This window comes from Prionailurus viverrinus, chromosome A1 (genome assembly GCF_022837055.1).
Source record: "Prionailurus viverrinus isolate Anna chromosome A1, UM_Priviv_1.0, whole genome shotgun sequence".
Taxonomy (NCBI): Eukaryota; Metazoa; Chordata; class Mammalia; order Carnivora; family Felidae; genus Prionailurus; species Prionailurus viverrinus.
In genome coordinates, this window is record NC_062561.1 from 48616551 (window position 1) to 48642131 (window position 25581).

General features: G+C 39.5%; 1 protein-coding gene across 8 annotated transcripts in view; it reads right to left on the bottom strand.

The window, feature by feature from the left end:
• The window catches only part of KLF12 (KLF transcription factor 12), a 442889-nt gene that overhangs the window by 90242 nt on the left and 327066 nt on the right, over positions 1-25581 (bottom strand). The gene's annotated exons all lie outside the window — the stretch shown is intronic.

Below are 25581 nucleotides of genomic sequence, written 5' to 3' on the forward strand. Positions count from 1 at the left end.
TGAACAGACCCATAACCGGTAAGGAAATCGAATTAGTAATCAAAAATCTCCCAAAAAACAAAAGTCCAGGGCCAAATGGCTTTCCAGGGGAATTCTACCAAACATTTAAGGAAGAGTTAACACCTGTTCTCTTAAAGCTGTTCCAAAAAATAGAAATGGAAGGAAAACTCCCAAACTCTTTCTATGAAGCCAGCATTACCTTGATTCCAAAACCAGACAGAGACCACACTAAAAAGGAGAACTATAGACCAATTTCCGTGATGAACATGGATGCAAAAATCCTCAACAAGATATTAGCCAACTGGATCCAAAAATACACTAAAAAATTATTCACCACGACCAAGTGGGATTTATACCTGGGATGCAGGGCTGCTTCAATATCTGCAAACAATTAATGTGATTCATCACATCAATAAAAGAAAGGACAAGAACCATATGATCCTCTCAATAGATGCAGAAAAAGCATTTGACAAAACACAGCATCCTTTCTTGATAAAAACCATCAAGAAACTAGGGATAGAAGGAGCATACCTTGAGATCATAAAAGCCATATATGAACGACCCAACGCTAATATCATCCTCAATGGGGAAAAACTGAGAGCTTTCCCCCTAAGGTCAGGAACAAGACAGGGATGTCTACTCTCACCACTGTTATTCAACATAGTATTGCTCATATTAGCCTCTGCAATCAGACAACACAAAGAAATAAAAGGCATCCAAATCGGCCAGGAGGAGGTCAAACTTTCACTCTTTGCAGGTGACATGACACTCTATATGGAAGACCCTAAAGATTCCACCAAAAAACTGCTAGAACTGATTCATGAATTCAGCAAAGTTGCAGGATATAAAATCAACGCACAGAAATCAGTTGCATTCCTATACACCAACAATGAAGCAACAGAAAAAGAAATCAACGAATCGATTCCATTTACAATTACACCAAAAACCATAAAATACCTAGGAATAAATCTAACCAAAGAGGTGAAAAACCTATAGACTGAAAACTATAAAAAGCTTATGAAAGAAATTGAAGAAGACACAAAAAAAATGGAAAAAGATTCCATGCTCCTGGATAGGAAGAACAAATATTGTTAAAATGTCAATACTATCCAAAGCAATCTACATATTCAATGCAATCCCCATCAAAATAACACGAGCATTCTTCACAGAGCTAGAACAAATAATCCTAAAATTTGTATGGAACCAGAAAAGACCCCAAATAGCCAAAGCCATCTTGAAAAAGAAAACCAAAGCAGGAGGCATCACAATCCCGGACTTCAAGCTATACTACAAAGCTGTAATCATCAAGACAGTATGGTACTGGCACAAGAACAGACACTCAGATCAATGGAACAGAATAGAGAACCCGGAAATGGAGCCACAAACGTATGGCCAACTAATCTTTGACAAAGCAGGAAAGAATATCCAATGGAATAAGGACAGTCTCTTCAGCAAGTGATGCTGGGAAGACTGGACAGTGACATGCAGAAGAATGAACCTGGGCCACTTTCTTACACCATATACAAAAATATACTCAAAATAGATGAAAGACCTAAATGTAACACAGGATGCCATCAAAATCCTTGAGGAGAAAGCAGGCAAAAACCTCTTTGATCTTGGCCGCAGCAACTTCTTACTCCACATGTCTCCAGAGGCAAGGGAAACAAAAGCAAAAATGAACTACTGGGACCTCATCAAAATAAAAAGCCTCTGCACAGCAAAGGAAACAATCAGCAAAACTGAAGGCAACCGACAGGATGGGAGAAGATATCTGCAAATGCCATATCAGATAAAGGGTTAGTATCCAAAATCTATAAAGAACTTATCAAACTCAACACCCAAAAAACAAATAATCCAGTGAAGAAATGTGCAAGAGACATGAATAGACCCTTCTCCAAAGAAGACATTCAGATGGCCAACTGACACATGAAAAAATGCCCAAGTTCACTCATCATCAGGGAAACACAAGTCAAAACCACAATGAGATACCACCTTACACCTGTCAGAATGGCTAACATTCACAACTCAGGCAATGACAGATGTTGGCGAGGATGTGGAGAAAGAGGATCCTTTTTGCATTGTTGGTGGGAATGCAAGCTGGTGCAGCCACTCTGGAAAACAGTATGGAGATTCAGGAAAGTTGCAGGATATAAAACTAAAAATATAAAAACTAAAAATAGAACTACCCTACGACCCAACAATTGCAATACTAGGTATTCACCCAAGGGATACAGGTGTGCTGTTTCGAAGGGACACATGCACCTCAATGTTTATAGCAGCACTACAACAATAGCCTAAGTATGGAAAGGGCCCAAAAGTCCACTGATGGATGAATGGATAAAGAAGATGTAGTATATATATACAATGGAGTATTACTCGGCAATCAAAAAGAATGAAATCTTGCCATTTGCAACTACGTGGATGGAACTGGAGGGTATTATGCTAAGTGAAATTAGTCAGTCAGAGAAAGATAACTATCATATGAGCTCACTCATATGAGGACTTTAAGAGACAAAACAGATGAACATAAGGGAAGGGAAACAAATATAATGTAAAAACAGGGAGGGGGACAAAACATAAGAGAATCTTAAATATGGAGAACAGGGCGCCTGGGTGGCTCAGTCGGTTAAGCGTCCGACTTCGGCTCAGGTCGTGATCTCGCGGTCTGTGAGTTCGAGCCCCACGTCGGGCTCTGTGCTGACAGCTCAGAGCCTGGAGCCTGTTTCAGATTCTGTGTCTCCCTCTCTCTTACCTTCCCCCGTTCATGCTCTGTCTCTCTCTGTCTCAAAAATAAATAAACATTAAAAAAAATTAAAAAAAAATAAATATGGAGAACAAACTGAGGATTACTGGAGGGGATTGTGGGAGGCAGAAGGGCTAAATGGGTAAGGGGCACTAAGGATCTACTCTTGAAATCATTGTTGCACTATATGCTAACTAATTTGGCTGTAAACTTAAGGAAAAAAATTTTTTTAAATAGTTATACTTCCATTGTTACCATATGATGTTACTCGTAATTGAGAATTACATTTGTAAGTAGTCATGAAGTAGTCTGAGTTCTTTGAATGGCAATTTAATTTGTATATCTTCATATATATGATGTGTCAAAAATATAGGCATTTGTTCTTTGCCCAAAGTGCCTGGCATTGAGCTCCTAAAACCCTTGGAATTTCCTAAGTGATAGCAGTATCTTTTGTTATGAGCCCCTTTGACTACATGTGAGTTTATGCTAATGGGGTGACTTATGGCGGGGCCCCCACACAGCTTCTGCACGAGGGCTGGTCACCAGAAAGACCAAGCATGTGATCAGGTTAGAACTTTCAGCCTCACCCTGTGTAAGGTAGAGGTGCTGGAGACGGAGTTCAAACCGATGGCCAATGATGTCATCAATCACATATGCGTGGGGAAACTTTCTTAAAATCCCCTAAAGGACAAGATCTGGAGAGCTGCCTCGCTGGACGGACGGTGAACAGCCACACATGCTGGGAGGTTGGTGCACAGGGACAGGGCAAGGACGTTTCGCACTTTGCATGTCCTGCCCTATGCATGTCTTTCGTTTGGTTGTCCCTGAGTCGCATCCTTTACAATAAACCGGTAATAGTAAGTAAAGCATTTTCCTAAATTCTTTGAGTCATTCTCGCAAAATACTCAACTTGAGAAGGGGTTATGGGAACCATCAAATTTGTAGATGGCTACGAAGAAGTGTGGGTAGTCTGGGGACCCCTTATGCGACTGGAGCCTGCAGTGGGGCAGTCCTAACGGACGGAGTCCCTGACCTGTAGGGTCTGTGCTAACTTGGGATACTTAGCATCGGATTGAACTAAAGTGCTAGACGCCTCACTGGCATCAGGGGATTGTGCCTGAAAAAAGCACACAATATACTATCCAATTTTATGTTGGGCTTTAATCCTCATATTTCCCGTGTGTGCTGGCCAGATATGAGAATAATGCATATAGCACCACGGTCAACAAGTGAGATTAAGATTTTTGAAGTCTGTATATTAAAGTGTCTTTGAAAAATTCCACAAAATTTTTGTTTCAACGATTTTCCCTCAATCATTATTATTAGCAAATGTGGAAGGACGAATGGCCATAAAATAGAATTAACCTACATTTAATCTACCGATCACGATACTCTCTTTTCAATAATCAAGAGAAACTGAATTTACAAGATACGATTAGAGCAGTTTGCTTAAATTTGTAATCCCTGATTAAATACAAATGTTATACAAAACAGGCTGGGTCTGGAAACTGCCCACAAGTACATCCTTATTAGTTAGCATTTTTTTTTTTGCTTTAAAAAAAAAAAAAGAAAAGAAAGAAAGAAGGAAAGCATCTTCCCAGAGTCCCTGAGATCCCTGCAGAAATAAAAATAATCAAGCTAGGAAAAAAAAGTAGGATAAAAATTACATGCTTGCACTAAACAACACACAAAGTACAGGCCTAAAAACTGCACATGACCAAACAGTAAAGTAGAAATACCATGACTGAAAAAACAAACAAATGACAAAATGAAAATAGAACCAAGTGAGGTTTTCACTCTTGCATTCCTGCCTTGGAGATTTAAGAAAAAAAGCATTATGATTCAGTTAATTATGCAAAAGATAAAATTATAGTCCAATATTCGAAAAATAATAATTAAATAATTTATTACTTTCTATTGTTTTCCATGTCCAGTGCTAGGCATTGATAGTAAGGTAAAAACGCGTAAAATATTGCCTCTACCCTGAGGAACCTTCCAGGCTAAAGAGTTCAAACATTTCAGAGACCGTATCGAAGGGCTTCATAGTGCATGGCTAAGGTCAGACTCTGGAGCTGGCTACCTGGCTTCAACCACTACCGGTTCTATCACTTACTCATTGCATGGTCAGTGGCCATGCCTCAGTTTTGCCATCTTTACAGTGGGGGTACTTACATCCTCTCATTCAGAGCAATGCCTGAGCACAGCATGTGCTAGACAAGCCTTGGCTGCCATGATGATCTCATCCTTGCTTACTAGAGCCCCCACGTTGGAGTGAGTGGTGATGTCTGCTCAAGGGCCCCGTGACTTGGTGTCTCATTTTCCTCTTCAGTGAGGGCAGTAATTAGTGAGAGGATTCTATGTCTCTGGGTATGCAGTATGGGCCAAATGCTAAGAGACTACAATAAAGACTATCTCAAAACAGCCAGCTCTCAATTTGTGCATAACTAAAGGAAATTCATCATGAAGAAATGTAAAAGCTTAATTTCTGAATAAAAATAATGAGGGTATTGCAACATCCTTTTAAATAGCAAGAAAAATGCAAATCACTGTAGCTGTAGTAGACTGCATTCTACATGAATCCCAGAAGAACCAGAATTTTAGAAATGCAATGTTAAACCAACGGCACAAATTATCTGCTGATTAGGAAGTATGACCCAGTGGTTGCGAGGTGACTTCAGCTTCTTTTTTTTTTACTTTTGAGTGTATTCATTTTCAAGTTTGGTGTTGACTTCATTTCAGATGAGCGGCTGGCACGGGAAGCAAGGCAGTTTACTGGTGTCAGGGACCCTCATTTGCCAAGCCATCTCCTAAATGTGGCTGTGTTTATAAAAGTGTCATCAGTTAGGGCAGGGCAAAACAGGACAGTCAATTGGACTGATTTACTATATTCTGTACACTGAGCAGTGCTGAAGAGCAGAGGCCTTAAAATTCTCTTCCTGTCACATATGTATCATTATGCTAAACATATCTGCTCCCGTGTTTGAATCATTCATACCGTGCAAAGCAAATCATGGATGGGGATTAAATCATGGCTTTTTTAGGTGACAGCATGACCAACATAAGGGTTCAAGGGTTTCAAAAACAGAATTATTTCTATTTTGCCAATGTGAATTCTATGGAAAGCCAGCGTAGTCTCATTAGGATTTGTATATGCCCTACCTTCTTATCTTGACCATGAATTAATCCACAAGTATGCAGTCTGGAAATACATTTGCACAGTATTAAATTCAAATTATGCCATCTTGTTCTTCCTATTATCTTTTATAAAACCTTAACATCTTCATGAACTTTAACGTACTTTGCTTTGTAAACCCTATATAAGTCTAACACAGACATATCCTTAATATTGGCCATCATGTGTTAAATCTCCACATGTATATGTATGCTAATTCCAAACCACCTTCAATGTAACAAGCTCACAGAATACTGCTCAATTTACTTGGAATAACAACTGCATTTTTTAAAACAGACGTCAACATTTTTATTCCTGATAAGAAATGCCTGATTTCAATAAATTCTGTTGCTGCTTCGACAGCTTAATCTCTGCAATGGGTGATCTCTATCCGACCTAAATTCTTATGTAACTCTTTTCTTACCTCTTGTGATCTGGCTTCTACCTTCACCATTTCAGTATTGGTTCTATTCAGTACGAGGGTGCTTCAGTAACTAGCCTTGTTGACACTCACCTCCCCCCCCCCCCCCCCCCCCCGCCCACTTCCCTTACACCAGGCCTGAAATCTGAACTTCTCTTGGTGCTCTGGTCTCTGTGCTACTTCCTTTCACTCTTCCTCTCCCCTTAAGACTCTACAGGCTTTCTGGGGGTGCCTGGGTGGCTCAGTCGGTTAAGTGTCCAACTTCAGCTCAGGTCATCATCTCATGCATGGCTCATGAGTTCCAGCCCTGCCTTGGGCTCTGTGCTGACAGCTCAGAGCCTGGAGCCTACTTCAGACTCTCTGTCTCTCTCTGCCCCTCCCTTGCTCGTGCTCTCCCTCTCTCCCTCTCTCTCTCAAAAATAAATAAACATTAAAAAAAAAAAGATTCCATGGGTTTTCTCAAGGTTCATCATGCTCATTTCTTTCCAAGTTACATCTTTACTTCTAATCTTGCCCAAATTCTAATCTTGTATTTCCAATTCCTTACTAGATATGTTCACTGAGATATCTCACTATTAACAAACTCAAATACCTGCAAGCAAACTTATCTCCTATTACCAATTCTCCACCTATACTTCTGTTAGTAAGATGAATGGTTTTCAAGTTACCAGAGTTCAGAGGTGCGTCAGTACTCTTGATAAGGGTTTTTCTCTTATTCCGTATAGCCAATAACACTTGTTGTTCGACTTTGAAATGTCTCAACTCATCTTTATTTTCTACTGCTCTTGCAATCCCTCTAAATGACGCAGTCATTGTCATACATTTAGTACGCTTGTATCCGACGGATGCCATACATCAATCCTCATCCCTACTAATGCACTTGACATACTGTTGAGACAGAGCCACCTGGCCAGATAAGGAAGCTGGCTCACTCAGGATCCATTCCAGCTCCTTGTTTTTTAACTTCCTAAAATAGTTTGGAAAGTTAAAAACTACATTTCCCAGAGACCCTTGTAACTATGGATCTCTGTGTGAGCGAACTTCCACCAATGCAAAGCAAGGCCAATATGAGGAGGTGGAGTCTTCTGGCAATCATGACTGCAGATGACTTTGTTCTTCTGGGGCAGCTGGGAGATTCTGGCAACCAGTTCCAATTTAGAGGTGCAACTGGTGAGTGGAAGGGTAAGAGAAGTCTTTTGCTAGAAGTACCCTCTGATTGTTCTGTTGACATAATATCACAGCTCCGTTTCACCATAAACTGTTAGGGTGGATTCTATTATCAGCAATTAAGAAGCCTAAAACACCTTCTTAAACCACTCTCTTCATTATTATCAACCCTCATTTCGATAACCATCAAGGGGGTCTCTGATGTCTGAATAATAAAATTCTAACTCCTTGATATCACATGAATGACACCGATCAATGTTCTGGCCCTAACCCACTTGTACTATTTCACACCACTTTCTAACAGAACCCTTCCCTCTAGGCTTCTAATTTTCTCCTACAATGCTCTGGCTAACCCCGTTTCACTTGTTACGAATGCTTTTTCTCTACCTCTCACATAAAACTCCTATCTTTCAAAGCACTAAACAAACCCTACCTCTGCCACGAAGCCCTCCATGACCACTTAGGCAGGCGTGATTTTTGTCTCACCTCCTCTAAACAGACAGGATATATTTATTATTAGAATTTATTTTTCTCACTGAATGTTTTGTGTTCTTCATCATTTCTTGTTTATATTCAGAAGATTTATCTCTCTAGTCTTCATTCTTGAGGAACCTTAAGTTATATCATCCACACTTAACAACGATACAGCTAATTTATTGGGCACCTACCACTTGGCAGGTGGTGTTCTAGGCACTTTTCATATCCCATCCTTAAAACAACCATGGGACAACCTTGCTTCATTTTATGGATGGCAAAACAAGTTCCAACAAGTTATATAGCTTGTCCAGGGTCACACAGTTAGTGAAGAGGCAGGATCCGGTTTCTAATCTTAGGTGGATGCCCAAGCTGTCATCTCTCTGGGGCAAAATATAGTCCCTTTCACAAAGATGGCACTCATAGATACTTTATCCAACTACTGACTGAATAACCAGTTTTTCAAGGAAACGTTTCTTGAGTACTTTCTATTTGCCAGGCTCTCTGCTAAGTATAAGTGTGGTTTTATTTAATCCACTAGGCCAGCATGTGACTTGGATACTTTACATGTTTCTCTTTTTTCCTAATGTTTATTAATTTTTGAGACAGAGACACAGAGCATGAGCAGGGGAGGGGCAGAGAGAGAGGGAGACACAGGATCTGAAATAGGCTCCAGGCTCTGAACTGTCAGCACAGAGCCCGAGGTGGGGCTTAAACTCATGGACTGTGAGATCATGACCTGAGCCTAAGTCAGGTGCTTAATCAACTGAACCACCCAGATGCCCCAATAATTCACATGTTTTAAAGATGAAGAAACCAGGGGCACCTGGGTGGCTCAGTTGGTTAAGCATCCGACTTCAGCTCAGGTCATGATCTCACAGTTTGTGAGTTCGAGCCCCGCATCAGGCTCTGTGCTGACAGCTCAGAGCCTGGAGCCTGCTTCAGATTCTGTGTCTCCCTCTCTGACTCTCCCTCACTCACACTCGGTCTCTGTCTCTCTCTCAAGAATAAATAAACATGAAAAAAATTTTTTAAAAAAAGGTGAAGAAAACAAATACACTGCCACATAGAAAAATTAAGTTAACTTGCCAAGATCTTCAGGCCAATACATGGCATTTCTGGGACTAGAACCCAAGAGTTTGGCTCCAGTATGCATGCCCTGTGTAACAAAGCTAACACCTCCATTCTCAAGGAAATGGTGATTTTACCGGGAGGCCATTCAATAATATGGTTCATAGAAAATGTATTTTTAAGCAAAAAATAGTAAAAATTAGGTATATCACAGTATGTTTTCTTTATATAGGACCCCTCATGATTACTGTGACAATTTAAAATTTCTCATTTGCAAGAGGTAGGAATAGCCAATGACTGAAAATTTAATAAGAAGTCATAGAAGAGAGAGGGGTGGGAAGAACAAGAGGAAGCTGGGGTTAAATAATCTCAAAAGATGATAGGATGTCAACTGACATATTAGCCTTCCCCCTACTAGCCCACATACATTTTATTTACTAAAAATAATTACCACGTTTTCCCCTATTTAACTTAGTCTTAATATGCACATTTTCAGTCTGTTTGTTATTGTAGTATCTTTTCCTTTGTAAAATTATCGCTACATGTAATTGGCGAATACAGGTGGTTCTATTTCTTTTGGGAACTCACGCAATTAAACTTTTTTTTTTTTTTTTTTTTTTTGGGACAGAGAGAGACAGAGCATGAACGGGGGAGGGGCAGAGAGAGAGGGAGACACAGAATCTGAAACAGGCTCCAGGCTCCGAGCCATCCGCCCAGAGCCCGACGCGGGGCTCGAACTCACGGACCGCGAGATCGTGACCTGGCTGAAGTCGGACGCTCAACCGACTGCGCCACCCAGGCCCCCCAAAACTTATTTTAAATCTTGGGTTTCAAAGCAACTGATTTAGAAGTCACAGCAGGGAATTTGAGAAGTTAGCTTTAGTTCAATCCATATTTGTCATCCCTTTAGGAGGGTCTTTTTCGTTCTTTCTCTATGCAAGTTTTGTCATTCAGGAAATCAATGAAGACACAAAATGATGACCTACATAGAAAAAACCCCACATATACCTACATCTCAAATGCAGGTGAAGGCGGAGGTGTTTTAGGAGCAAACATTCAGTGCCATAACACAGGGAGGTCCTCAGTGGCTGCTAGGAACAATTCTGTCAAGGACGGTTCTGCATGAGCATGGAGAAGCCACCTTTGTGCTCATGTATCAAACAAACATCATGTTCTCTTTGTGTACACGTCTGCTTTCCAGTTCTTTTAAAAAAATATTCTGTTCCTTCCATAAAATTGGTTGGATCTCTTTTTGCATTTGTTTCAGAACAGTTCAACTTTATATATTAAATTAAAAATTAAGTAACCAGCTAGACAAATGGAAATTCTCTGCGATGAATTTTCTTATAAAATGTGGAATTTGTACCTACATATTTTTCAAGTTTATTTATTTAGAGAGAGGGAGAGAGAAAGCACAAGCAGAGGAAGGGAAGAAAAAGAGGGAGAGAGAATCCCAAGCAGGCCTCATGCCGCCAGTGCAGAGCCACATGTAGGGCTCAATCTCACCAACTGTGAGATCATGACATGAGCTGAAACCAAGAGTTGGATGCTTAACCGACTGAGCCACCCAGGCACCCCTACACCTACATATTCTGCTAATTATAATATGAATAAAAGTCATAGTTCAGTGAAAACTGACTAGTGTTCATGCCTTCATAGTAAATATTATACTGTAGTCTCACCAAACTGTTGAGTTCCTTTCATACTTTGTGTACATTTCAAAATAGTTTGCTGCTATTTTTGAAAGCCATTAAGACTCCATTTTCATGAAACTGCAACAATTCAAGTCATTAAAAAAACTCAAAACTACTGAGCATGACATTTCGTTTCACATGGTGAGTTAAGAGTATATGGTGATATGAGAGTATAAAAAATGCTCCTGATAATACACAGAGATTTCACAAATTGCACCGTAAAAGGGAAGGTTAGCACGTCTTTGTTTTTGTACAAAGTCTCTATTGTTGGTCTTTAAGTGGGACCAGGACGGCTGGTCATGTGATACTTTACATTTGGGAAGCACTTTAGAGTCCACGGAACCCCTTCAGACGTGCTATCTCATCCTATCCTCATCGAAGTCTGCAGCAAGAACAGAGGCACGATTATATTATATCCTGTAAATGAGCACTCTCAGGGGTGTGGGAGCTTGTTGGGTGTCACCAGTGCTGGTCAGAAATGAGCACCCATCCTAAACGAGTTTCCTCTTCTACCACCCAAATAGAGTTTGGAGCCAAAAGCATTTCGGAGGTCGTGTGGTCCATGCCCACCTCACCCCCAACCAGACTGAGGCATGACTTGTGCAGAGTCACTGAGTGAGATTCTGCCCACACAGGGACTACAAACTCCTGTGTTCATCCAGAACGTAAAGGAAAAGAGATTTCAGTCAGGTGTGGACCCCAGTTCCAAAACACACTACCTGTGATTTGGTCTAAGTTGCCTGACCTCATTCAACTTTAGGATTTAGGATTTTATCCTTGAAGTGGGAATATTAATACCTCCCTTACATAGTTACGGGGAGGGTAAGAGCTGTGGTAGACCTGGCTCATAACCACTGCTCGGCACATATTATTCTCCTTCCTTGCTTCTTTCCAACTCATTGTTTACATGAAGGTACTTACATTTCAAATTTCATTTCATAAACTAAAAACACTTTAGCGATCCACAGTCGCTTACAAAAACAGGTTTTAAGTGTCTTCATTTGACTTCTACAGGTAATCCTCAAATTTAAAAAAATTAATTGCTCAAAATTTTCATTATATATAGTCCTTTTCATCAAAGTACTAGATCAAACAGTAAAATTTACTATTGTTTTAATTTACGCTTTCAAAACGTACATGAAAACTCTCATCAGTCTTTTCCAGCCAATACATTTGTTACAACTTTATTTTTGTGACTGTCGTTTAATTGCACTGTTTAGTGATTAGAATGGAAGTTAATCCTTCCAATTATTAAGTATTTTGTGAAGTGACCCGTGCTGACACTACTTTGCAGCAAAAAAAGCCAATGCTCTCCAGGGCGGTGGTGCTCACAACCAAGTAATGCAGATACATGTCATTGTAGAGTGCGTTCCGTCTACTGCGTGCAGTGCTGGCATGGTCCCAGAGTCAAATACTGCACCAAAAGCATCCTTAGGGAATGTTCATGGAATGCGACAGGGCACTGCAGACCAATTTGACAAAGAAGCAGAACTCTCCACCTCACAGTCTTAATGGGAGAGGAAGGGGGAGTCCTTATCTCCATTTTGCAGACATGAGCATTGAGGCTGGGCAACTTGTGTACAGAACGGGCAGAGCACAGAGGTAGAACTGAAATTGAGGAGTAAGGACACCCAGTCAGTCCCTGGGTTTCCACAAAATCACATTCTCTCTTCAATGGAAGTCCTTGTTATTCTTCCAGCAAACAAAAAACACACTGCATGGATAGAAACATTTTGTATTCTGATCTTGAAATTTTTGTTGAAAAGGGGGAACTGCCCTTGGGAAAATGTGTTCTGCGTTTCAAATTTACTGGAAATAAATTTTAAAAGAATTCATTTTCATTCCCCTTAAGATTCCTAAAATAGCCCCACTTTTCACTTTTTTTATTTTCTTCAAGTAATCTGAAACTTAAATAGAAACAAATTATGACAGACGGAGGAGGTATGTGTATTTCACATTTTATAAAGCCCGAATAGACATTTTTTTCTGGATTTAATGCAACTGTATATTCACATGTCTACTCGTGGAGCAAAAGCTACGATTTATTACACTAGTGTCTAATGATGCAGTTAAAATTAGAGTATTTTTACATAAATAAGTGATACTGTACCAGAATTTCAATGCAATTTTTCATCTTCCCTCATTGGATTGACATTTTTTTTCTGCCACATTAAATGTCTGTCATTCCAAATAAACTGTCAGGTCACAAAAATTCATGGTCTTCTTTAGGGCAATTTTGTGGCTATTCTCCTAGAGTAAAGCCTTACAGAAGTGACCTTTAGGTATATATGGATCCTATTAGCCTCCTGCCTCTATTTATTATGCAGAGCCCTGTGCCCTGCGTATGCAGGCACCCAGTTCCTTCACCTTATCTAATTGTTCCTGCATTACTTTTCCTATACCTGGGTTTGCCTAGTTGTTAATTTTCCAATTATACTATACTAACACATTTATGTAAATTATCCCCAAGTTTCTTTTGAAATGGGAAAAGGAATAAGTAAAGAAATAAGATATTTAATTCTGTTGTCAGATCAAATGTTATGGCTATTGCTCTGGAATTATAATCCTTGTGGACTAAGGAATACAATCATCAAAGCAGGATTCCAGTTTCCTGGCATCATGCTGGAGTAGTGTCTCAAAAATTATCCCTCACAATTTGCTACCTTAGTTAGTAGAATGCACTAACATGGCAAGCCACTGACCAAAATCAGCTGTTTTCAATTGCTTTAACTCTCCACGTAATTTCCACGTTCATATCACAGTTATGCAGACACAGCCAAATAAGCATAAATAAACCCAGCTTTAGGTCACTCATTGTGGCTCTGGGACAGACAGCAGGTTATACATTTCCAGCCATTTAGCTATAATTCCACTCTTCTCTCCACCGATTCCAACATACCAGTGAGTCCTAACCCACCCCCCGCCCCCCGCCGAGCGTACCTGCTACTTAGATGAAAACTGCTAATTCTAGGGGCGCCTGGGTGGCTCAGTCGGTTAAGCGTCGACTTCGGCTCAGGTCACGATCTCGCGGTCCGTGAGTTCGAGCCCCGCATCGGGCTCTGTGCTGACAGCTCAGAGCCTGGAGCCTGTTTCAGATTCTGTGTCTCCCTCTCTCTCTGACCCTCCCCCGTTCATGCTCTGTCTCTCTCTGTCTCAAAAATAAATAAACGTTAAAAAAAATTTAAAAAAAACCTGCTAATTCTAGAGGTCTTTTTACAATCAAATTGTACATAGAATTCCAAAGTATAAAAGTGATAAAAGCAATTATCTAGTTAGAATAAAGGAAAATCCTTAATTATTAAGCGAATATAAAAAGAACAATGATGTGTTTTGATAAATATTAAAATCTTACGGTTTTTGTAATGACAATGGCAGCATCCGAATTATCTCACATTCTGTTTCAATTAGAGTATGAATGAATCTGTACCCACTGAAATTTGGTGATAGATGTCAGAGTGCTTCACAGGGCTTCTTGCAATCTCAGAATTGCTTCTAGTAGAATCATTGGGATTATCGCTGGGTGGAGAAGTATTAAATAACCTATATTCTTAGGTTAGAAGGGAATCCCTTAGGGCAGAAGGGAATAAAGTATCTTCCAAGGGAAGTACTCTGTATCTTGATCTGTGCGAAGGTCCTATGAGAATATTAGGCTGTACACTTAAGATCTGTATGTGTAACAACATCTGTGTCACACCTTCATACAGAAACAACGGTCCAGAAGCCTAACAAAGAGTAATGGAGATTTTTGTTTCAAAGTGAATTAACACAAATTTCTAGTGAATGTGTGTATTGTTTATCATTATTATTAAAGTTAGGAAATAAGAGCCCAAATGATTTCCAATATCTTACCGTGGCCACATATGCCAAACATTCACGTGTCATCATACAAGTGACTGTTAGGCTGTGGGGAGGGCACATGCTGGACACATGTGCCTGACTCTGCCTGACGTTTAATTGAGTGTGGCACATGTGAGCTTTAGTAACGTACTCAGCTGGGCAATTTTATGTGAGCAGACATCTGTAGACAGGAATTTGAAAAGAACTAGTGCAAAGTGACAACCTTTATAACCAATGATCTATAATAAAGAGCGTGGTAACAGGAAGCAGCGACAACGGACACGTGTTGAGGTTTTCCTACGTTACAGGCCGCGTGCCGGGGTCTGGCGTTCACCGTCTCAAGAGCTGCACGCGTGGGGATTGTACGCCTACGAGCAGAGACGGCAGGAGATCTGCTTTGCGACCTGCCCTCAAATGAGCCGATCCGGTCGTACAAGTTAGCACGCTTCTCGGCTCCAAGTTTGTGACAATACTGGTGGGCAGTTCACCTCTGTGTGATTCTGTTGTAACTGCAGTTTTAAGAAATTAAAATTCATTAAAACCCTAAACACTTAAAAGGGAAGGCTCTGCCAGTACCATCTTGAAAAGCACCACCCAGGCAACTTTTCTGACAGTGGATGCGTATCTTTTCATCCTGGGCTGGTAGTTCACAAACTCCTTTTGTTAGCTGGCAGTAATAGTGAATAGGCTTGCAGCTGTGGTGTAAATGAATTTCCTGAATCAGGCTTGCTTTTTTTTTTTTTTTTTTTTTAAATCAACTACTGTCTTCATGATTAATATTTTTCACATGTAAGGTTCTTGACACTTTTTATTGTATGCCCTATAAATCACCTATTATCATTAAATTAAATCTCCCTTGACATTTTTAGACCTAAAACTCTAAATTGATTAAATTCAGGTGATCGATTATTGAAGAACAAATATATACACATGTGAATCAAACTGTGCTACACCACAGTCAACATGCTCTCCAACTTAGGGTGAAGCTATCCTTCGAGGCATAGTTATCACGCATCATTACAGAAATGCAAACTTAACAGTAAAGCCGCACAATTAAATGGCAAAAGATATTGGAGGGTTACCAGAAGTTGCATTTACCGAGGAGGGCTCAGGTCTTTCAAGCATGTTAATACATCACTCACTCAGTACATAATAGACCTCAACAGGACCTGAGAGAGAATTTAGTCTAAACCCCTTGTTTTCTGGGTAGAGAAAAGATGTACAGAGATTAGGTGACATGTTGTAGGTCTGACGCTTAATAGCTGCGGAACTCAGTCAGCTCCTCACGACACCTCCGAACCTATTTTGGCCCTATATTGGAATACCCTTAAAAAAAAACTCCAAGTGCATAGTTATACACACCTATGAATATATTTAGTAAAGAGGATTCAAGCATTCAGTTGGGAGTCCTCTCTCTCTCCCCCTTTCTCTATGTATTTATAAATAGAAACAGTTCAACCATGCCTGTTGTCTGATAATGTCCACTGTACTTAAATATAACTTTGAAAACATCCTTAGGCTCTCCTTTTTCTGATGAAGCAATTTCAAACACTTTGACTTTCTGACGCCGTCAGTGGGTCATGATGACCTTTACACCATCTCTAACCCCCATATTCCTTAAAGCATATTATAAGGATCACGCAGGAATGTTTAGATTGACCTGTCCTATGCAGAGTTTACCTTCTTTTTAACTAGCCCACAAAATTAAGAAACAATTAAGTTAACCAACTTGTTAGACTGCTTCCCTGCTCTACACTCTGCCCTGCGCGGTAAACATCTTCGTACACTCTGTCTCCGGTCAGAGCCACGTTGTTCTGCTTTGCTCTACTTCTTTAAAACTGGTTTCGAAATGAACAAAGTCTGGGTTTCGCAAGCATCAGATGTGCTAAAAAGAAAGTACTGATGCTTTTATTCCCCTGAAGTTGGGAAGACATTTGAGACCATCTTGAATCACTTTTTCCCCGTGATAAGGATGGTTTTACCTGACCCACAGAGACCCTCCAGAATGACTGCTGATCTTTTGGCAGAGATTCAACGTTCAATAAATGTGAGCTTCCATGAAAGATAACAGAAATTACCGCAATGCATGGAAAAACATTAATTCACTTGAAATCTTCCCTGAATACAAATATCCTAGATATTGTAGCAGACAGAAAATGAAATCACTCTTGGCATGTTAAAGAGTGATTTCTTGGCATATTCTCTACTTGCTTCCTCCATAAAGTCTAGCATGGTGTCTTACACATGGCAAATGTTTAATAAGTATTGAATGAGTGACGGATAGGAATGAAGTAATTCCCCTTTGATGTTGGTCATGTCACTATGTAGAACAATGCAGTCACTCAAAGTAAGCTGTGAGGAGTACCATGATGAACCAGTGATGTTTATCTGCAATTTTGATTTTATGACCTTAGTTCTATGCAATATAAAGAAGTAACTCTAGGAGCACCTGGGTGGCTCAGTTGGTTAAGCATCCGACTTTGGCTCAGGTCATGATCTCATGGTTTGTGAGTCTGAGCCCCACATCGGGTTCTGTGCTGACAGCTCAGAGTCTGGAGCCTATTTGGGATTTTGTGTCTCCCTCTCTCTGCCCCTCCCCCACTCACACACACTCTCTCTCCCTTCAAAATAAATAAACATTAAAAAAATTGTTTTTAGGGGCACCTGGGTGGCTCAGTCGGTTGAGCGTCCGACTTCGGCTCAGGTCATGATCTCATGGTCCCGTCCGTGAGTTCAGGCCCTGCGTCAGGCTCTGTGCTGACCGCTCAGAGCCTGGAGCCTGTTTCGGATTCTGTGTCTCCCTCTCTCTCTGACCCTCCCCCATTCATGCTCTGTCTCTCTCTGTCTCAAAAATAAATAAATGTTAAAAAAGAATTGTTTTTAATTAAAAAAATAAAGAAGTAACTCTGTGGTTGCTAGGCACTTTATAAGCACAGAAATCTGGAAAGTACTTAAAAGATTTTCATATCTCTAATCCATAAGAGGTACAAGGTTAGAGAGTTATCAGATGTTATGGCGTTAGCCAATAAAAGGGCTATTACTAAATGAAAAGCTCATTTTTTCATTGGAATGAACCAAGACCCAAAATACATTTTGGGTTTACACTTTACAAATATTTATTCATGTCTAAAGTTGAAAGATCAAAGGAAAAAGTTTCAGAGTTCATGGGGATAAGAAGACAAAGGTATACCTACAATGAAAACGGGAAGAAGATAAATGATTCTGGCATATATTGGGCCTTTAGTAAGCACATTTTGAACGGATAAAAATTCATAATCGTTACCTACATTGATTTATCTGGATGATTATTAGATAAGCAAGTTTATTTTACATATGTAGACAAAAATATGTTGTAATTAAAGTGATTTTTTTCAACACAATCATTTGAATAACTGTCTCAAACTTTATTTTCACTCTGGGCAGATCTCTAGTCTATACGAATGACTGTCATTATTCTGATTATCATCTTATTTTTCTCATCTCCCTCACAGCTCCATTTCTACATTTGCATCCCCCAAATCCGAGGTACCTACTCCCTAAGCACTCATGATTCCTTCCTATTAACCTGTTTCATCCAGACTTGTATGTCCTCTTCACAATTCAAGCAGATCTGTGCGGTCTCTAGTTCATTTTTTGCTAAATTGATTAGACTTTTCATTTTTCACCCTCCTGAAAATCAGCCTGTCCCCTATTCTCTTGATGCTTCTCTTAGCCCCTCTGTCCCTTTGATGAACTCTTCTTCCTTTATCTGCCGCCTCGCTGCAGATCTTCCCACAAAACTGAGTCCTTGGCATCCTATTCTTGACTGTGAAGAATGGAATAGATCCTATTTTAAATATGAATCAATAGATGCCTTGAGAAAGAAAGACTATGGATACCAAAGGTAGTTGAAGCTTTGGGGTGACCGGAGCTCCTGTGCACCACGGGTGAGAATATAAAAGGACACATTACTTTGGAAAACTCCTGGCTTGTTTCTGATAAAGATAAATACACATCTTCCTTTGACCCGGCAATTCCTGTCCTACGTGTTTACCTGAGAGAAATGAAAGCATTATGTCCACAGAAGAGTCGCACATAAATGTTCATACAGCCTGCATAGCCCCAAACTGGAAGCAGCCTAAATATCCATCAGTTGTAAGTGAACACATAAACAAATGTTACATCCACTCAATGGAATACTACTTAACAAGGCAACAATGTGCAAGAATCTCAAGTACACCGAGCAAGCGAGAGAAGACTGAACAAAAGTATACACAGAACACAATTCATAAATAAAGGCTGAGAGGACAGACACCAGAAAGTGGTTGTTTCCACGGTGGGAGGAAGCAGTGAATTGACGGCAGGAGTGAGGTTGGGGGCGTGGGGGTGAGGGGATGCAAGCAACTTTCCACCTGATGGAAATGCTCTGGATCTTGATGTGGGTAGCAGTTACATGAGTCTATACAACTGTTAAACCCTTTGAACTGTACTCTTAAAACTAAGTGTTTTAGGGGCACCTGGATGGCTCAGTCGGTTAAGCATCTGACTTCGGCTCAGGTCACGATCTCATAGTTTGTGGGTTCAAGCCCCTTGTCATGCTCGGTGCTGACAGCTTGGAGCCGGGTGCCTGCTTTGGATTCTGTGTCTCCCTCTCTCTGCCCATCCCCTATTCATGCTCTGTCTCTCTCGCCTTCAAAAATAAATAACCATTTCAAAGAAAATTAAACAAGCATTTTATTGTATGCAAATCAGACCTCAAAAAATAAAAATAAACCTCAATAATTGTCCCTCTGCCAATGACTCCCTTTCTATATTTCCAGTCCTCGTTCATCAGCTCCAGTTCTCGACCTCCACAGACCAACAGGACTGCTCCGTTCGGGAGTTCTGTTCTATCAAACCCCTACACCCACTCCTCTCAATGATGTTCTTCAGCTCAAAAGCAAGGTCATTCCTTTTGCCTTCATCTTATCCTTTGGTCTAGTTAGTTATCTCTAAAACTATTCATTATTTCCTTAAATAACACGTATCATAAATCCTTTCCCTTCAAGACAGGATGAGGAAAAGAGTACTTTTAACGTGTAGTGGAAAATTACATCTGATTGGGCAGCACCAACCACACTCCTTATCAGTTGTAGGACGCCAGCAAAGTCACACTTCACTTTCCCGAGTCCTATTTCCCTCGTCTGCAAAACAGGAGATAATTCAGACATTGCTGTATTAAGGAACATTGTGAGATAGATGCATCAACATACACTGAAAACTGTGATTCACTACGTTTTTAATGTAACACTAGAGGCCATTGTTACTGACACTTATTCAAAAGCCGCCACTGACGCCTGGCTCCAGAGTCGCTCATGTCTCTAGTACTTCCATAACTTCCAATCTGTTCTTCCTGATTTGGGGGCAGGCGGCCAATCTGTTATATTTATGACTAGCAATTTAATGCAATCCCTTTTTTAAAAAACTAGCATCATCTTGAACTTTTAAATATACGCATGAGGCAAGATTTATGGAACTACACATTTGTTTCAAAGTGGTATCAATTTGTAAGTTTGGGTAAAAATGTAGGAGTAAAAAAGCCAGAGATATAAAACATACTTTTCAAAACCTGGTTGATGGGCGCCTGGGTGGCTCAGTCGGTTAAGTGTGTGACTGGCTTAGGTCATGAACTCACCATCCGTGAGTTTGAGCCCCATGTCGGGCTCTGTGCTGACAGCTCAGAGCCTGGAGCCTGCTTCAGATTCTGTGTCTCCCTCTCTCTCTGCCCCTTCCTGACTTGTGCACACACACTCTCTCTCTCTCCCAGAAATAAACAAAAATTAAAATAAATAAAAATAAAAACCTGGTCGATTTTAGTATGTAAAGAGATAATGTGGTTTTAATTTAGTAATTATTTTGTTTCTTTTTCTTGGACAATTTCCAATTTTGCTCAATATTCTCACGTTGTAAAATACTGGTCTTCTGACTTGACTTGGATAATAAGCCTCATTAAAAGCTATAGTAGGGGCGCCTGGGTGGCTCAGTCAGTTAAGCATCCGACTTTGGCTCAGGTCATGATCTCGCAGTTCGTGGGTTCAAGCCCCGCGTCGGGCTCTGTGCTGACAGCTCAGAGCCTGGAGCCTGTTTCAGATTCTGTGTCTCCCTCTCTCTCTCTGACCCTTCCCCATCATGCTCTGTCTCTCTCTGTCTCAAAACTAAATAAACGTTAAAAATAAATAAATAAATAAATAAATAAATAAATAAAGCTATAGTAAAAAATTAGTATTTTAACCGCACAATGTAATCAACCTTCCCAATAAAGGCTGACAAGAAGAGGGGCACCTGTGTGGCTCAGTTGGTTACGTGATCGACTTCAGCTCAGGTCATGATCTCACGGTTTGTGGGTTTGAGCCCTGCATCCGGCTCTGTGCTGACAGCTCAGAGCCTGGAGCCTGCTTTGGATTCTGTGTCTCCCTCTCTCTGCCCCTCCTCCACTTACACTCTGTGTCTCTCTCTCTCTCTCTCTCAAAAATAAACATTAAAAAAATTTTTTTAATGTTAAAAAAAAGCTGACAAGAAGATATCTTAATCCCTTGATTAAAAAAAGTAATTTATCTTTTCTTTAAAATTTAAAAAAAATGTTTATTTACTTTTGAGAGCGAGAGACCACAAGCTGGGGAGAGACAGAGAGAGGGAGACACAGAATCCTAAGCAGACTTCAGGTTCTGACCCATCAGCACAGAGCCTGATGTGACGCTCGAACTCACGAACTATGAGATCATAACTTGAGCTGAAGTCCGACACTTAACCAACTAAGCTACCCAGGCGCCCCAGTTATTTATGTTTTCTAATCAATTTTCTCGCTTGCATTTTCCTGTCATGGATTAGAAAAGTTCCTCTAAATGTACAATTTAAAATTAGTTTTATATTTGCATTAGAAAGTGGAAAGTATCAGAACTAATTCCATGTTGTCTTTCAGTTGCAACAGTGATTACACATACAGAACAAAATGGAAAATAGATACAGAATCGGACAGCAATACACATTTTGCTAAAAGGTTATAAAACTCTAGCTCAAAGATTTTGTTTTCAATTATCTGTAAAATTTTATCTGGGTTTTGTCACTATGGTAGCCCATAGCTCTATAATTCCAGAATTCAGAGGGAAAAGGCAAATAGCTGATGTTATTTTTAGCTATTCTGTACGCTATAAAAGATTAATCAATGTTAATTTGAGTTTAAAGACTGACCATAACTACACTTCACAGATTTTGCTTATTCAGCTGGAATCAACTGCTTAATCAATATGTTTTAGTAATACCCTTTATTACATTTAGCAAAATGAAACACTTCTGAGAGTATAAACCCTGGAGATCAGAATTTACACTGTGAAATTCAGATATTAAGACATAGTAAATGTACCTGTTATTACAGATTAAAAAAAAATACATCATTAAGGAATCTAGGAGGAAAATTTTATGAGATCTACCAGAACCACCTAAGAAAACATGACTAAAATTTACCAAGACTTAGAAAATTCGATTTTTAAAATAGGTATGTTAGTTAAATTCAATTGCTTCTATAAATTAACAGCCTTTCTTTTCTAAAATGTTAGTATGTTAGTCATCACTCTCCTAGAGTCCCCATCGCCCCAGAGAGGAATATGCTTCCACACACACTGATGCTGGGCTAGGTCATATGACTTTGCTCTGGCCATGGGATGCTGGCAGATGAATGCCACAAGCAATGGCTTACAATGTGTTTGTACAACTGGGGTTGCCCTCTTACGCTGCAGCCATTGCTGTGAGAAATGCATGCATGCCAAGGGTTGTCTGTTGGGTCTAGACAAAGGAGAGACATGAATAGTGCTACTCCAACAACCTTTGGACCTGCCCCAGCTGACCAGCTGATGCATGGAAGAAAAGTAAATGTTTTACGGTAATATGCCACTGAGTTTTGGAATGGCTGTCTACACAGCATCATAGTGGTAAGAGGATGAATTTTTTAAAAAAGAAAACAAAAACAAAAACAAACACAAACGTACCTTGACAAGAGAAGACATATTTCTCTTAAGTGTTCACTTTTAAGCTTGGTGGTAGACTATTAGTTTACTGACTCAGTCACGTCCATATTTTTCTTCCCCCTTAGACATGTTCCGGTCATTGGGACCATGCGAACCAGTCTTGGCCAATGGGGTATGGGCAGAAGTCACAGGGTGGGGACTCCCGAGAAAGCTTTTGAAAAGTGACACAGTTGGCTGGTATGTTCCTCTGGTTAGTTTGTTCTGCACTTTTACTCCCCTTCTGACTCGAATAAGGGCAAGATGCCTGGAGATGGAGCCTACTTCACAAAACCATTAGAAAGAAAGCCACAACTGAAGGACAACAAAACAGAAAGAAAGAAGACAGCTTCAGAACATCCTGAGCATATCCACTAACCTGTCCTGTTTACCTCAGACTTCCTCTGCTACCAGGAAAGTAATTCCATATTCCACGTTTAAGCTCTCTCGTCAGGCTTATTGTCATTTTCAGCCAAAAGTAACCCGTATTTGGAAAGATATGTAAATGGATAGATAGGCAGGTAAGTAAACAGACTGACATAAAGAATTTCATTCAAATTATTTTAAAAAGATCCAAACTTCTATCTAGAAGTAGTATTTGACTCAGTCTAATATTAAAAATCACATTGATAAAATGATCATTTTAGCTAAGAATATATGATTACATTTAAATTAAGTCACAGCTTCCGTTTTTATATATTTAGGTTTGCCTTTCTGTAAGTAGAAATAAAATAACATTAATCATGTATCAGGTAATTTTTAGACTACACTTTGATGGAATTAACTTTAGTTTATGATTTAAAGTTTGGAATTCTTTCCTGCACACTAATAATTTTTCAGAAATATTCTCAAAATTTGCTGGCATTTTTACAATACTAACTGCGCATGGTTTGAGGTTTAATTTTTTTTAATGTTTTATTTATTCTTGACAGAGAGAGAGAGCATAAGCGAGGGAGGGACAGAGAGAGAGGGAGACACAGAATCGGAAGCAGGCTCCAGGCTCTGAGCTGTCAGCACAGAGCCCGACGCGGGGCTCGAACTCACAGACCGCGAGATCATGACCTGGGCCAAAGTAGGATGCTCAACCGACTGAGCCACCCAGGCGCCCCAGAGGTTTAATTTTTAAGATAAGTTATGATGCATATTACATTTCAGCTGGCTGGTGATCCTCAGCGATGCAATTGTGTAAGTGGATGGCAAAATATCACAGTCAAACGTCAACCTGATAAGATTCACTCTTATCCAAGTTATCTTTTTCTATCTGTATTAGATTTTCCTATATAGCAGCAGGTTCTCCATGAAAATGTAGCCTTCAATTTTTTATTTTCATTTGATGCATGTAAGTAAATGTATTCAAGGAGATTCAAGTGTGTGGGAAAGTGCTATAAAGTAAAGGAAAATTATGGTACAATGGCTATAACTCATAAAGAGTAATAAGAAGAGAGACTGTCTAGAGCATTTGACTGAAAATAGAAAAGATTATATCCTGGTGAATTGAGTTAATTTCAAATATATTACAGTATGGTTTTCTATCATGTGTACTCTCTCGGACTACATTAATAAATGAAAGAGTGATGAATAGTTCTGGGAACTTGTAGCGAAACTTATTAATATTTCAACATTATCACTGAGTATCTATGTCAACACACATCAAAAATGCATGAGAAATGACTACCTACACTCACAAGTTACACCCATTAGGAATATATATGAGAAATATAAATGGTGTACATAAATTTGCAATGTGAGTATAGGTAGAATGTATAGCAAAAAAAAAAACAAGCTACATAAAATCTCACATGGAGAAGTATGTCAAGCAATTAAAAGCAAATTAACACTTGCAATCAGTTTGGAGTATACAGTATGACCACATAAAATACCAACATATTTCAAATTATGAATCATCTTAGAAATTACTAATACTAAAAAAAAAAATTAAACATAAAAGTAGCAAAACTATGTAGCCACTCTCAAATAAAAGTGGCTCATCAATTCTATCCATGATGTAACTTTGGAATCCCCTACTTAAAAAATAAAAACCAAAAGTTTGGTTTTAAAAGGCCTGATTTCTATTTTTAAATTGATCACCAAGAAGTAGTAAATTCATATTAAAATGAGTCATGGCAGTTTAAAAAAATAAATCAATACACAGTTAACCCAATCATTTCCAAGTGGTTAGGAAAGCAAACCAGTGTATATCTATAGCATACAGAAGATGTTCAATTCAGTTGGGGGGAGGTCAAACTGATGATTTAGCATTAGACATGAAGGCGAAAATGCCTACCACAGAAATGAGAGATATAAATCACTCTCCAAACAGCAACACCAGGGTAGTGGCTTTCACATATGATACCTTATTTTATTTTACTTTTTTAATGATCAAAAAGATTCATGCACAAAAAGTTTTGATGATAAGCTCGTACTTAGAAAAATAGTTACATCATTTTTAGAGAAAAAGTACTTACTGGCTACTAGAAGGTACAGTAATAATATATTTTTAAAGACCTTCTAGGATAATAGAAATTTTTGAATGATCAGGGGCTACAAAACTAGATTTCAAGAACCCAGGCCAAAAAGAAATAAATGTTTGAAAGGGAAAATTTGTTTTGCACTTTTCGTTTGCTTTTTGATTCTTGTTTTGGTTAAATTACTGAAGATTCCCTTAGGAATAGAGAATTTTTGTCACAGCCCAGAGGAAAAGTATGAGTGGATAAAAAGGTTCAGTTCTGCCCCCTGCCCCCTAGGGATGGAATGCTGGGATAAATAGTATCTATGGAGTTCAGTTTCTTCTGCAAGATCAAGGAATTCTAAGCAATGTTCTCTAGTTGGTCAGCTAGTTTGCCTATTTACTCATTCCAGAACATTCCTGTCTTTAGATTTTCTGCACTTGTTATTCTCTCGAACGCTCTTCCTTTAGATCTCCTTGTGATGATGTGACCTCATACCTCTTCAGGTCTCTTCCCAAAACACAGTCTCATTAGACAGTT